This window comes from Phyllostomus hastatus, unplaced genomic scaffold (assembly GCF_019186645.2).
Source record: "Phyllostomus hastatus isolate PE091 unplaced genomic scaffold, TTU_PhHast_1.1 phas_contig_58, whole genome shotgun sequence".
In the NCBI taxonomy this organism is placed as follows: Eukaryota; Metazoa; Chordata; class Mammalia; order Chiroptera; family Phyllostomidae; genus Phyllostomus; species Phyllostomus hastatus.
In genome coordinates this window covers 32,390,149-32,404,929 of record NW_025333916.1, presented here as the reverse complement: position 1 = coordinate 32,404,929, position 14,781 = coordinate 32,390,149, and the positions used below count along the sequence as shown (strand labels likewise).

The window sequence follows — 14,781 nt, the reverse complement described above, 5'->3', positions numbered from 1 at the left end:
AGAGAAGAAAACACTGAGACCTAGGATTCCACACCCTGCGAAAATACCTTTCAAAAATGAAGGTGAAATAAGGACTTTTTCAGACACACAAAAGCTGAAAGAATTCACTTCCTGCTGACCCACACTGGAAGAACTTTGAAAGGGTGTCTCCAGGCCAAAGGAAACCGATACCAGATGGTACATGGAACACAAAGTGCGCATTTGTTCTTGCTATTAAATGTCTTCAAAAGATAATCGGAGGTTCCAAAACAATGACAATACCCCATGCATCGTGGGGTTTATAACATATAGGTGTCAAGGGGGTGGCCAGGACAGCACAGAGGCCAGGTGGGAAGTGTGCAGGGTAAGGTTCCCACACTCGTCCTGAGGCGATGGAACGGTACTGCCCCCCCCCCCTTCCACATTTGCCCTCCTTGCCTGCTCCGCACTCATGTGCTGAACCCCTCCAGCGTTTCTTCTTTGAAGTTAACACAATGTGTCGCTGCCCATAAAGGCACTGGAGGGACCTGTAGGAGTGAGGGGCCTCAGGGCTTCCAACGTTTCTGTTTCTGCTCACCGCTGCTGGAGGCTGGACTCCATGAACTTCACCAACCCGGCTGCTTAACAACACCTTCTCCAGGGAGGCTGACCCAGGTTTGGGGCAGGCTCTCCACGTCCGAGGGTGCTGCTCCACCTGCTCAGCCCCGGAGAAGCCTTCGAGGTCGCCTTTTCACCTGTGCAGTGACTCCACTGTTGTAGCTAATACTTCGTTACAGTTAAGTCTCTCACAGCGCACAGAACACTATGTTAAAAATATAAAAAGCTAACTTTTTAAAGTGTATCTATTTTAGAGATGCATACTAAAACACATCCAAAAGAAATGGTAAGTCAGGGATTGGCTTCCACCACCAGGGCCAGAGTGGGGTCTGAACAGAACCAGCCGGCGCATATGGACAGCTGGCCACCCGTGCTGGCTGATGGATGGATAAAGAGGCTCATTATAAAACTGTCCTCTTCCATAAAAGATTTGAAAATATCCCTAATAATGTTTAAAGCATTAAAAAGAGAAAAAGGACCATAAGAATAGGCATACTGTGGTCAACTGACTTTCAACAAGAGTGCCAAGGCCATCTGATGGGGAAAGGACTGGCTCTGACAGATGGTGCTGGGACAACTGACATCCATAGGCCAGAGAATGGAGTTGGGTCCCTACCTCACACCATATGAAAAAACTTAACCAACATTAGTTAAAAGACCAGAGTGTAAAAATTTGGCAATGGATTCTTAGAAATGTTGCCAAAAGCACAAGTGAGACAAAAAATAGACAAGTTAGACCTCATCAAAATTAAAACTTGTGCTTTAAGGACCACTATCAAAAACAAGTGAAAAGACAACCCACAGAATGGGAGAAAATATCTACCAATCATGCAACTGATAAGGATCTAGTATTCATACTACACAGAGAACTCCCACAACTCAACAACAATAAGACAAACAACCCAATTTTTAAATGGGCAAATAACTTGAATAGATATTTTTCCAAAGAAAATACAGAAAGAGTCAACAAACACATGAAAAGATGCTGAAGACTATTAGTCACTGGAGAAATGTAAACCAAAACCACTCTGAGATACCACGTCACACCCACGGGGATGGCTGTAACAAAATAAACAGAAAATAACGGGCCTTGGTGAGGCTGCAGAGAAATCAGGACCCTTGTGCTCTGTGAGCTGCTGTGCAAAGCAGTGTGGTATCTCCTCAAAGAGCTGAACACCGAGTCACCTAGGACCCAGCAGCCCCGCTCCTAGGTGGATGTCCAAGAGAACTGAGAACACGTTCGAGGAAAACCCAGCACACAAATGCTCCCAGCCACACCTCACAGGAGCTGGACAGGGGAAGCAACTCAAGTGTGCATCATCCGGTGGAGGGATAAACAAGACACACTCTCTCCATACAGGGGGCTCCTACTCTGCCACAGAAGCCACGTTCTGATACTCCCATGTGGACGGACCTGGAACACGTGGCGCTACAGGAAAGCAGGCAGCCATGAGAGGGCACACGTGGACTCCACGGCATGAAATGTCCAGAGCAGGCAAGTCCATAGACACAGAAAGTAGATTCATGGTTGCCAGGGGCTGGAGGGAACATGGGGAGTGACTGCTAAAGGGTCCAGAGCTTCCCTCTGGGGCGAAGGAAATATTTTGGAATTAGACAGAGGTGGTAGCCGCACAACTCTGGCAACATACAATATAAATGCCACTGAACTGTATACGCTTTTAAATGGTTAATGTTATGTTATGTGAATTTTACTTCAATAAAAAATGTACACCCTGGCCGGGTGGCCTAAGCGGTTGGAATGTCATCCTGTGCACCAAAAAGTTGTGGGTTCGATTCCCGGTCAGGGCACACACCTAGGTTTTCAGGTGTGATCCCCAGTCCGGGCATGTACGGGAAGGAACCTATCGATGTTTCTCTCTCACACTGATGTCTCTCTCTTTCTCCCCCTTCCTTTCTCTCTAAAAATCATTGAATATATCCTTGGGTGAAGATGTTTTAAAAGGCACAACACAAATGCACATGCAAATATAAATAAAGTTTGCAGGGTGGTGAGATAGAAAGGGCACGGCAGCGAGGCAACGCCTGCGGGGAGCTCTGTGCGGAGCGGAGGGGGCGGAGGGGGCGGAGGGGGGCGGGGCAGCAGGGGCTTGGCAGTGAAAAGCACCGTTTCAGTGGTGGGCGATGGTGCTGTAGGGGACAGGGAGCTTTGAGCATGGGTTGGGACAGGTGGGTGGGGACAGGGTCCAGGTGGCCACAGGCTGGAGCGGAAACAGGTAGATGGACTCTTCAGAAGGCCCAGCCTTCTCAGCCGCACCCAGTGCCAGGGCCATCTTGCCCACACTCCTCCAAGAAGCCAGGTTCAGCCCTTGGTGGCTGGACGCCAATATGCAAGACCCTCCCATCTGAGCTGCAAGGCCTCTCAGTTCAATCAGGCGAGTCCTGAGCCGCACCCAGGCCCATTTCCAGCCTTGGGGAGATCAGGCCAGGAAGGTTTCCCTGAACCCCGAGACAGGCCAACCACTCAGTAACCCACCCAGCCACCCTTCGAAGTCAAAGGTGACAGAGACAGCTGACCTGAACCAGTCCCAAAAGATCCTAGCACCAGGAGACATTGTCCCCGGCACCACTACTTCCAAAATCAGCCTGAGCCTCGGGGCAGGGATAATGCTGGGTGGGGAGACAACTGGGAAGATGAGGAGCGGACCAGTTCTCCCCCAAGATGCCCTGGTGAAAGCTCAGGACGTGGGTTCAAAGCTTCCCGCCAGCATCTGCCCCAAACATTCCTCAGGCACTCACCCCCCTCACTCTCCATCCAAACCCTCCTCCCCACAGCAGGAGCTGAAAAGGATCCAGGCTCCCCCTGTGCGGCCCCCCTCCCAACCCCGCACAGCACCCGCACGTGCACAAAGCCGCAGTCTCCCTCAGGGTCCCCAGCTCAGTGCTCCGAGGGCCCTACGAACGCAGGTATGGCAAAGAGCACCAAGAGCAGAAAAGTACCCCCAGGTACTTCTTCACTTGGGGGTTTGGAAGCCACCATCGACGCCCCCATCATCCTCCCTAGCCACAGTCCCCGCTGCGTAACACAGCGTGGGGTGTGATCTGTGCAGAGTTCCTAACCTCTCCGTCATAAATACAGGGTGGGAAACTCTGCAGGAGTTTCTCTACTTTACTACATATTGGTGCATTCTCCTCAAAACCGTGAAGCCTCCTTGGCCTAAACCAACCTCCCCCCAGAAATGCCCCTCTGAGCAGGGATGCAGGACCCAGCCCAGAACCACCTTCCTTTTCTGCCTAAGGGGGCCACCAGGCTCCTTGCGGCCTGAGTCGGCCCAAGGCCAGGGTCCTCCTGCAGCCATGGACAGCACTGGGGTCGGGGCACACGGGGGCTGGGTGCCACACCGACCAGCAACAGGTGTAGAGCCAGACCAGGTGACTTGTGGGCCTCCCGCCCCCACCAAGCTCTGAGCTGACTACGTCTCAGAAGAATCCGAACTTCTCACATGTAAGAGGTAAAAGGGATAACTCCACTTTAAAAAACACATGTAAGCAGAACACAAACAAACACCCTCCCCATCCAGCAGTGCCCCCCGCCCTCTTTCCGCAGGGCACACACGGTTCCGGGACCAAGCCTGGGCAGAAACTGCGCACGGTCTGTGTCCAAACTCTGCCGGTCAGTGCCTCAGACTCCTCCTCCGCAAAACAGAGTGACTGCAGCCACCTCAGGAGGGCCGCAGGCGATGGCAGAGCCCCCCGAGTCAGGGCGGCACCTGTGGGGACAGCCCGCACGTCACCACCGGGTCTCCCCCTCCCCCATGACTGACAGGCTCCCACCCAGGCCTGAGGCCCTAGCGGCAGATGGACACGGGGCAGGAGCCAGGCAGGTTTAAGGGCCTGCCTCTCTCAGAGCCCACTGGGGAGTGCCCATCATGGAGAGGTCCAGAGCACCCAGAGCCTGAGGACAGACACCCAGAGCCTGTGGCTGGTCCCACCAAAGCCATCTCCCTGACCACATGCCCCCAAATGTGACACTAACAACTGGAGGCCTGCCTGATGGCTTCCGGGGGGCAGCAAATACAGTATCTCCAGCCCCAGCCCTTGGAACCAACTAGGAAGCAGGAGGGTCCCGAGGGCTCAACTGCCCAAAGCCTCTGACCTCTGGCCCTGACCAGTACCTGCCCCTCCTAATGGGGGGTCACTGGGACAATGTCAGGGTGGGCAGGTCCCTGAGGGCCTGTGCCACTCAGGAAGAATCCACAATCTGTGATTTTCAGCAACTCGAAACAAGACTCAAAATAAGGGGAAAAACTTTCTTGGTGCGAGGAACTGCAACCCAGAGAATTCCTGGAACATGGGCCCTTCCGCCTTTCCCAAGTGTGAGAACTAGGCCTGGTACTCCCTGCCAGGAAGCAGGGGCTGAGCTGTGCCAGGAGCCAAGCGGTGCCACTCCGGCTCTGGAAGCCCCCAGCCCGGCCTTTTCCACCCCCAGCTGCCCTGGTGAAAGCTCAGGACGTGGGTTCAAGGCCTCCCGCCAGCATCTGCCCAAAATATTTCTGAAATAAACTGGACTGAGACAGAGGGCAATTAGACCAACTCCCCCAGTGCGGGTGGATCACAAGCATGAGCTTCGACTCACTGCATAGGGGGAAGGGGCAAGGGGGAAAGGGGGGAAGGGGAGAAGGGGAGAACGAGGACTGAGGCTATGGGATGGAGGATTGAGGGATCGTGAGCCGTGGAGGTGGACCATGAGCAGTGGAAGCGGACAGGCTTTCCTCAAAAGTTCCGTTTTTATTTTTACGTGAGAAGCTGCCCGTTGGACCCCAGGGCCTTGAGACAACGGGATGGGATGGGAGGAGGGTAATCTAACGGAGGATGGGGTAGGAAGACCTGTAGGAAGAAGGCTCCCCACGAGCGTCTCCCTCGCGCAGAGGGACCGCGGAGCCCGCCCAGGGCACTTACCGGGGCCGCTCGGCTCGGAGGCTCAGGCGCGCCCGTGGGGAAAGCCCGCCAGGGCCAGGAGCTGTGGCAGCGCGGCTGCGGGCTCTCGCATCTCGGGGACCAGGCGGCGGTGCGGCGGACGGCCCCACCCCGGCACGCGAGCCCGCCCCGCCCCGCCCCGGAGCCGACGGACGGGGAGGCAGCAGGGGGCGCGCGCGCACGCATCCCTCCGGTCCTCTGATCCTTCGGGTCTGGGTCTGAGTGCGCCTCTGCAGGGTCGCGCCCTACGCCCCATGCGTCCCCTACTCCTCCAGGTCTGTGTGCTCCTCTGCGGGGTCGCGCCCTGCACTCCTCTGTCCCCGTGGCCTCCACAGGGAACTGTCCGCTCCGGGGTGGGTGGTGCCCTGCGCCTCTCGAGGTCCCCGTCCTCTCCTCGCATCCTCCGTTCCTCGCCCTCAGTCACGCGCCCCTCCCACCTGCGCCCGAGTAGCTAGAACACACACTTGGGCGAGATGCAAAGGTGAAGACCCAGGGTCCCCAGCCGCGGGCCCTGGTGGTCCCGAACCAAATAGGTAACAGGCGGTAACGTGTACGGCCCCGCCAGCTCCTAGGGATTGTTGCGAGAATCAAAAGGTATTGCAAACAGTAGAACGGTATTACATATAATACTCGTGCCCCTGAACTTCCCTGTAACTGCAGCTTCGTTCGTGAGATGATGTCCCAATCCTGGGTATTTCGGGTCCCACCAGGTGGGTGCGCACGGCGTAGAAGCCCTGCTCTGCTAACCCGCACGCTGTGGGCAATGGAAACCCGCGCGGCCAAGCGCACGCTCCTACCCCTCGCCTCTCCTTCCTAGGCCTCCAGCGGTGGGTACCTGCCAACCCCTCGCGTATGCTCCCTCCTCCTCCTCCTCTCTTCCACTCTGCAGTCCTCAGGCCCCCTCCCCTCCTCTGTCCTGGTGAAGACATGACTTTCACAACCTCCCCACCCCCGCGCGGACCCCGCGTCCTGTCCTGGAGCTCCCCGAACACTCCCAGAGCCCGGCCTCACATCCTGAGGTCTCTGCCCAAAGTCGGAGGGGCCCCAGAGACCTCCACCCACTCTGGCGCCACAGTCCTCACCGGGCCGCCACGGGATCACCCAGCCTCAGTTCTCTCCCTGGCCCAGTCCCTCGGTGGTTCGCGAAGACGGCACCTCAGCACCCGCCGCTGTCCTCATCCAAGTCCAATAGACCGACCTCGAATCACCGCAGCCTGTCCTGTAGGGGCTTCCGGGCCCTTCCTGCCCACAGCCAAAACATCACTCCAGCCCCCTTCCTGGGCTCTGAGAAAAATGCTGCCCCCCCCAGAAGCCCCCAACTCCTTCCCCTCTGGCTTGGCTGATGCCCTCTGAATGAGCAATGTGCCTCAGGACCTTTGCTCTTGCTGTCCCCTCAGGAAAATGCTCTTCTCCAGCTATTCACAGGGCCAGCCTCTTGCTCATGTGTCCTCAAAGGGGACGCCAAATGGAAGCCCACCACTACCCTCCTCCTCTCCCTGATGGTTTTCACAGTGTGCACCCCTGACATCACAGCGCGTGTTTCTTTGCCTCTTGTGTCCAGCAGGCAGGCTCCCCAGGACTGTTCCGCTCGCCTCTCTCCGGGGGAGAGCGTGGGGCCCGCTGCAGAGCAGGGGCTGAAAGTGTTGGCCGAGTAAACGGTTTTGTATTAATTTTTTGACATGGAACAATGTGCGGCTATAGCGCTGCAAGTTTTAAGCAGTTAAAAATCAGTAGTTATGACTTAATCCAATTTTTGTCAAGTGCACTATACACAGACAAGTTGATTGGATAATTCTGAGGTTACAGGTGAACTTTAGTTTCTTCTTTATGCTTTTTAAATTTCTATAATTCCTAAATGTTTTTGCAAGAACCATGTGTTGCTTTTGTATGTTTTTGGTAGTTTTTTCTTTTGTTAAGGAAAATAAGTGAGCACACTTGTGATGTTGGGGGCCCCTCTTGGAGTGGCAGTGGTGACACAGGTCAGCCACGGGGAGTCCAGGCCTACGGGGGGACCCTCGAATCTAGGAATATGGGCAGAAACACCCGCGTGGTTGCCCACCCTGGGGACCTGGAGCTTTGTAGTAAGAGCTGACACTTCTCCAGCTTGGGAATACTGCACCCCCACATCTCAGAGAACCCCCTACTTTTTGTCCAGACACCAGTCACACCCACCTGTCCCATCCCATCAGGGAACTGGCTGCAGCCAGACAGGTGAAGCTGGGCAGCCCAAGGTGCCAAAGAAAACCAGCATCCCCCTCCCCCTCCTTCCCTTGTACTGCCCTGGATGGACACAGGCCACTCACCTCAGCCACCCACTGTGTTGGTTCTCAAAGCAGAGCCTCAGGCAGTCAATGGGACTGAGCAGAAACAGATGACCCTCCCCAGAAAGGCTGTCTTCCTTGCAGTCCCAGGGTTTCCAGGGGAGCACCCTTTCTGGGAGCCTCTGGACACCCTGCCAGAACAAAGTGGCTGCCCTGCTGCATCCGAGGTGGTGCTCCCAGGGGCCCAGCAGGCACGTCTTCCCTCTGGCAGCTTCCCATTCACACAGGTGCTGTGCGCATGCGGCAGTCTACAGTGCATGTCTGGGAGTGTCCTGTACCTTCTTCATTGTCACTACCCTGCCCCTACTCCCCCTCCACCATGAGGGTCCACATGCAACTAGACACACCTCCAATAGCAGCCTTCTCCTCGGAACCTCCCAGCAGATGCCCCCCCTCTCCACAGTCAGGACCCCCCACTGCAAACCGGCTCTGTGGGCCTGAGTCCTCCAGCTGCCACCAGCTGGGAAGGAGTTTCTCTTTCCCCGGTCAGTTGTCCTCCCAGAGTAACAGGAATGAGTGCTGAGGAAAGAGGAAACCCCGAGGTGCCACCCTCTCTCCTAAATGTCTGCAGCTCAGGTGGGGCCCTCCCAAGTGAGAGCTCGGGGATGTCACAGCTAGCCACATGAGCTGTGACCGCTCAAAGCATGGACCCGCAGCACCTGCAGCTCCAGGTGCCTTCCCAGACTCTCCATCCTCAGAGGCCCCGATGTCTCAGCCACCGGCCGGCAGTGACAGCGGAATGCTGCGGATGGCTCGTCGAAACACGAGAAAAACATACACAGAGACAACCAGGTCCTGTGGGGAAGTAGGAACGGAATGGCCACTCTCTCTAGTGCCATGGCCACCCTCCCTAGGGGAGAGCGCCCCTAAGGGAGAGCGCCCCATTCTCCTGCCTGAGCAGGCTTTTTATTGGGTTTGTTTGCATGAGAATTCAGGTAAAGCTCATTACTCATTGCCGGGAAGTAAGGATTGAACAATAGATAACAAGGAACTCTGAGGGCCTATTTTGAATCAGGGTCAAGGAGCTGTAAAAAACTTTAAGGAACAAACTTACTTCTTCTTTGGACCCTTATTATTCAACTGAGAGCATTCTAAACAAAGCAGGTTTCACAGGATTTCACATATTCTTTCTTAGGCCTGGGGACCCGCCCTTTCCAGCAGAGCTGCAACACCCTCCATCATTGTTTCAGGCTTAGGTGGAGCAAGGGAAGTAAGGCAGCCAAGAGATTAGATTTTCTTGAAGACAATGAGGACTCAGGCTATGTCAAAGCTGAGGGGCAAGGGTCCATCACCCCCTTTTGCTGTGGCCCCCAAAGTCCTTCCTTGGGGGCCTCCCACGTAATCGTGCCTGTCTTAGGTCGTTCCCCCCTTGGGGAATTTTACCCATCATTGGCTAACCGACCAAGCATTGGGGCCAGGCAGGATGAAGTAAAAGGAGCAGAAGCAGTGCTCCTGCCAGGGAGATAAGACAGAGGTGAAGGAAGGAACAGGACTGCTCAGTAGATGACCATTTCAGGAGGCCAGGAGCTCCACTGGCCCAGGGACATTTGAGTCAATGAAATACAATTCAGGGGGTGTTCCCGAACACCAAAGACATTGGTTGTGGCCAACTGGCAAATGAGTATGGAGGGTGAGGAGGTGAAATGCCCTCAGGGAGTGGGCCGGTCTGACCCTGCCACTCACCTCCACCTCCTAGTGCTCCCACCCTGGTGCCAACAGGCCAGCCTCCGGTGGCTCTGAAGCCCATTGGAGCCTGATCTCTGCCAGTCGCACCAGAGATGCAATCGCTGATGCATCTCAAAGGTGTGTCTCTGGCCACCACCAGGTGACCATCTTTTGCAGATCCCCCTGCTAACAGGGAACCAGGACAGATTCTCCACCTGAAGCAGATGATCAGGGTCTCACCCTGGGTGCCTACCAGGGGAGCCACTACTGGGGTGCAGGATAACACCCTGCTTCCATGGAAGTGGGGCATGGGGAACCCACACTTGGAAGAGGGCATAGTCAAAACCCTTCAGGGTTGGCAGGTGCTGTTCCCTGTGACTGGAATGCTCTTCCAGGCATATTCTGACCTGTCCTACTCCTTCAGTTTAGAGGTGCCCTTTTATTGTAGAAGAGGCCACCCATATGCCCTTTACCACCTGACATTTGGGTTTAAGGTGGGGGTCAATGCAGAAACTTTTATTCACCTTGTACCCTGCTACAACTCTATAGCCCATGGGGGGAGAGGCTATGGGAGAGGGAGGGAAAGGAAAGGTGGGAGAGAGAGGGGAAGGAAGGAGGGAGAGAGAGGGAAAGGAAAGGTGGGAGGGAGAGGAAGGGGGAGGAAAAGAGGTGTGGAGAGAAGTGGGGAGGAGGGCGAGGAAGTGAGGGCCAACTTACTAAATTTCCTGACATATTTACTATGTTTTATTTCCTTTCTTGTACAAGCCCCACTCCCAACTGAACAAAAAGTCATTGGCTTGGCTTTCTCTGAACCCACTCTTGTCCTCCACACCCTCTGGCAGCTCTGTAAATTCTGTCCAGGAGCCTTCCGCAGGGGTCCGTGGGTCAGGCCATCTCAATCCCACACACACAGGGACAGCTCCCTCCAGGCTGCTGCCCACGGTCCCAGCTCCCCTTGGTCTATCCCATGTTGGTGTCACTTCTGGAGCCCCAGGCCTTCCTCTTGGTTTACTCACTTTTGCTCTAAGGGCTAAAGGAATGGAGGAAGAAAACTTCTTGACGTCCACCTGCACAGCTGGGGGACGGCTAGACCAGGACAGAACTGAAGGTGGAAACTTCCCCTCCACAGGCCTGACACCGGCTGCTGGGGCAGCCATCCTGTCCCTGAGCCTCACGTGGGCCTGTGCCAGGCCTCCCTCACAGGAGGGTTAGGGTCTCCTTGTCCCCTAGGGTTCTCAAGGCAACCTTGTCCATGCACAGTGCTGGACACCAGTGCACCCTTCCTTCCAAACCAAGTCTCACCTGCTCTGGAAAATGACCTCCCCGCTTTTGTTTTAAAATTTTCTTCCCTATACTCTTCTCTGTTCTTTCATTTTTTTCTACTAGATATTGTTTTTTAATTTAGAGAGAGGGGAAGGGAAGGAGAAAGGGAGAGAAACATCAATGTGTGGTTGCCTCTCACATGCCCCCTACTGAGGACCTGGCCCACAACCCAGACATGTGTCTGGACTGGGAATTGAACCCTCGACCCTTTGGTTCACAGACCAGCACTCAGTCCAGTGAGCCACACCAGCCACAGCTAATTCTCATTCTGTATTATTTCTTATAGGATTGGTTCATTTATCAATGGATGCAGTGTCTTCAGTCATCTGAGATGCTGGCTGAAGACTGTAGGACTCTAAACACTTCTTCCAGTCCCTAAGGTGCCTTTTACACATCTGGTGAACTCTGCTGGGCTTCATACAGGAGGGCAGCATGGCCCTGCATAGGCTGTCTGAGCAGCGGGCTTGCTGGATGGTGAGTACCGCAGTACATGTTCTCAGGATGGCGATTCCTCAGACCTCCCACCTGGGGTGGGGGCTTGTCCTGCAGGAAGACCCCAGGACTCCCTCAGCCCCTCCTTGCTCCACCCTTGGCTGCCACCACCCTTCTGAGCCTTCCCAGGTTCTGCAGGGACTGGTGCCTTCTCCCCTGAACTTTCCTTCCTGGGATTTGGGGACAAGTGTCTCCTGATGTCATCAGAGGCTGAAGCCTTGTTTCCCACTCTGGTTCTTTGCATTGTTGAGGCAATGTCAAGAGGAACTTTGCCATCTTAAAATATTCCTGAATTGTGGGCAGCTAGTGCGACCTATTTAAAACACCCCCGTTGGCCTATGTGCCATCTGGTGGGAAGAGCTGGCCGATCAGATATACCCTCTGCATTCCCCACCTCCCAGTGCGGACAGGGCAGGGCCAAAACCCCAGCCCAAGCACTGCTGACCATGTAACCTCAGCCAAATCACAGGTCCTCTCTGGGTCTCTACTTTCCTATCTACGAAAAAAAGTAAATACAGACCAATGGGTCAGCATAGAGAGCCCAGAAATAAACCCTCCCACGTGTGGTCAGTGGCATCTGACAAGGGTGCCAGAGCATGCAATGGGAAAAGAACAGTTTTTCCAAGAAATGGTGGTGGGACAACAGGCTCTCCACCAGCAGAGACTGAAGTTGCACCCTTACCTCACACCAAATGCAAATATGAACTCAAAGTGCATCAAAGATCTAAACATAAAAGATAAAACTCTTAGAAGAAAATGTAGTGGGAAAGCTTTATGACATTGATTTGGCATCGCTATCCTACAGAATGACACCCAAAACACAGGCAAAGAAGGAAAAAAAGTACATCAAAATTTAAAACTTTTGTGCACAAGGGACACTAATGATAGAATAAAAACACAACCTATCGTAGGAGAAAATAATTGCAAATCATACACCTGATAAGAGATTAACATCCAGAATATATATAGAGCTCCTACAACTCAAAGGCAAAAAGACAATCAATTAAAAAAATGGACAAAGGACTTAAATAGACATCTCTCCAAAGAGTACATACAAATGGCCAAGAAGCACATGGAAAGATGCTCCACGGATTGTTAGAATGCAAATCAAACCACAATCAGATAATGCTTCACACCCATTAGAATGGCTCTGTGTGTGTGTGGGGGGGGTGGAGAAGCTGGAAGCCCGTGCACTGTTAGTAGAAATGTAAGATGGTGCAGTCGCTGTAGGAAACAGCATGGACGTCCCTCAAAAAATTAAACATAGAATTACCATATAATCTACCACTTCTGGGTATAGAACTGAAAGAACTGAAAGCAGGGGCTTGAAGATATATTTCTACACTCATGTTCATAGCAGCTCTTCACAATGGCCAAAAGGTGGAAACAAACCACGTGTCTACTGATAAATGAGTGGGTGAGCAAAATGTGGTGTATATATATGATGGAATGTTATTCAGTCTTTAAAAGCAAGGAAATTCTGACACATACCACAACATGGATTAACCTTGAAGGTATTATTCTGAGTGAGATAAGTCAATCACAAAAGGACAAATACTGTGCTATCACTTCTATGAGGTCCCTAGAGTTATCAAATACCAAGAGATAGAAAGCAGATGGTAGGTGCCAGGGCTGGGGGCAGGGCTGGGGAGTTAGTGTTTTATGGGGACAGGGTTTCATTTTGGGAAGATGGAAAAGTTCTGCAGATGATGGAGGTGACAGCTGCACAGCGATATTAACGTGCTCAATGCCAACGAATGCTTAAAAATAGTTAAAATGGTAAATTTTATGTTCTATATATTTCACCACGGACACACACACACAACAGGTAAGAATCCCATCCCCAAGGTGTGTATGTTCCACTTTTAGAGACAGACATGGGCTGACTTCCTGGAGCATCTAATCTGTGGGGTCAGACATTGGTCAAATAATCACAGGCACACACTCACACTCATGAGCACACACACACACTCATACACTCAGGCACACAGATTCATATACACGTGCACTCGTACACTTAAGCACACATGCACATTCACACTTACATGTGCATGCATTAGTCCACAATGCATTTAAGCGCTAGAGAAGCAGCAGGCCCATCGCTGTCGAGTGGGGTGAGGGTCTGGGTACCAGGTGGGCACACACTGCCCAGCTTCTCAGGTCCCCATCTCCCGGTGCAGCCCAGCAGCCCATCTGCATGGGCACCTTGGTCAGAGGGGACAAGAGGAGGGCCCGGTGGGGACTCCATGGGGACTGACTCAGCCACACAACAGAAAGATCTGCCCTCTGCTTCAACTGCAACCCTTGCCCTCCTCAGGTGAAGGGAAACAGTCCCCATCTCTGGCAGCCTGACCCCTGGTGGTGACACCCCCTCTCTGTCCCGACCCCCGCCTGCTCTCCTCCTTGGCCAGACACATCTAGACTGGAACAGCTGGACTCTTCCAGCTGGCAACAGTGACTTCAGGGGTGACTGCAGAGGAGGCCAAGGTCAGATGTCCTGACTGTTCTGGGATTATGGTCCTTTTCATGAACAACTGGACAAGAACTCCAGGGGTCTTGAGGAGGTTTTTCATTTCTCCACAAGTCAGATTGGGAGCTGGGTCAATACACTGTTCAAATGGCAAGAGAGGGAGCCATGATAGCATGTGACTGGGAGCAGTGACCAGGGATGTGGAGCAGGGGATCGGGGACGGACAGAGGACTAGGGACGGGGGACTGGGGAGGAGTTATGGGGAAGGAAAGATGGGAAGTGGAGGACTGGGAGGAGTAACAAAGGAAGGGAAATGGGACAGGGACAGGGTACGGTGGTGGCCTTCGCAGCTTGCCTGGCTTAATATCCCAGTGACCTCGCCAGGCCAGGCCAGCTGCCCACAGTGCTTCTGCTGGTTCCAAACACCCGGCTCCAAGTAGACCCGATGCAGCATGAGCTGAGCAACTTGATAAATGAAAAGCTTCCAGTCAGTGTTTCCACAGCTTTCTAGTGGCGTTGCTGCCTCCCCACCACTTTGAGCCCCACTGTCCCTGGTTTCTGGGTAGCTTCTGCGAATTCCATGCTGTCAGGTCAGAATGAGGCGGCTAGTGTTCCTCTGAGGTGTGATGCACTGCCCCCATGTGGCCACTACTTGTGGGCTGCATTTGGAGCCCTTTACCTTCCTGCCCTCTTGCCAGGGCAGCCTGGTGGCTCAGGAGGGCTTGCTCACCACCCTTCAGGTAGCCCTGCCCTCCAGCAGAGTCCCCTCAACCCCCAAAGCTCACCTGCCTCTCTGGCATTCCAGTGAGCAGGGTTGGCTCCCCCCACACAGCCCTCAGAGGCTGCCAAACTGCCCCCACATTTAGCATCCCCCACTCCTCACTGACTCCCACTGAGAGGATCTGTGCCACACACCTGAACATCTGTACCAGACACCTGAGTGCCTCAGTACCACACACCTGAGCATATCCGTCTTACCTAATAGTATTACCACACACC

The 14,781-nt window shown here is 53.8% G+C and overlaps 1 protein-coding gene across 1 annotated transcript in view; it reads right to left on the bottom strand.

The window, feature by feature from the left end:
- Positions 1–5,617, bottom strand: part of AHRR (aryl-hydrocarbon receptor repressor) — an 81,969-nt gene extending 76,352 nt beyond the window's left edge. The window contains exon 1 of the mRNA XM_045848035.1: positions 5,494–5,617. The gene's annotated coding sequence lies outside the window, so the exon portion shown is untranslated. The remainder of the gene's footprint in view (positions 1–5,493) is intronic.
- Positions 5,618–14,781: the final 9,164 nt, after the last annotated feature.